The following is a 660-nucleotide window of genomic DNA, read 5'->3' on the forward strand; positions in this document are numbered from 1 at the left end:
CAGGCAATTAAAATAAACCCTCGGCCTACGTAGTCGTGGAATTCAAACAAGATAATGTAGAGCAAAAGCACTGAAGAACAGCACAAACGTGGAGCGTCATTTCTTCTGCACCCTTTCTCAGGTAGGTCCCTGCCAAAACCACCCGTTGGGGGAAGACTGTCCGCCACTTGAGAGTAGGGAGCCTACGATATTGCGCAGACAGACGCTGTGAAAAATAGAGATGTGCCGCGCGACTGCGGCACAGCAAGGTTTTGTTTTTTTTCTTAAGCGCTGCCAGACTCCAGATTCCAGCATCGCCGGGATTTGAGAGTTCACACCCAGGACATATGGCGCAGCCGCGTGCCCGCCTCTCTTGTCATCCGACCCGAAACCAGTCTCTCCCTTCCTCTCCACCACGCCCTTAGCCCAGCCAATCCTAGACCCAGCATGCACCGCGCCGACCTTTCCCTTCCAGCCGACCCCCACCTCTGGGCGCCTCCAAATGACAAGCGGCGCGGAGCATTGTGGTCCCGTACGCGAGAGCGAGGATATAGGCAGGAAAGAGAAAGCAAAAGGCTTGGGCGAGCCGATAGGGCGGTTCCCGCGCACGCGCACGCGCGGCGACGGGGGTGAAAAGGGGCAGTGCCTGGTCTACGGCGAGCGGGGGGGGGCGGGGGGGGG

The sequence above is a fragment of the Bison bison genome, unplaced genomic scaffold, assembly GCF_000754665.1.
Source record: "Bison bison bison isolate TAMUID 2011002044 unplaced genomic scaffold, Bison_UMD1.0 scf7180017864330, whole genome shotgun sequence".
Taxonomy (NCBI): domain Eukaryota; kingdom Metazoa; phylum Chordata; class Mammalia; order Artiodactyla; family Bovidae; genus Bison; species Bison bison.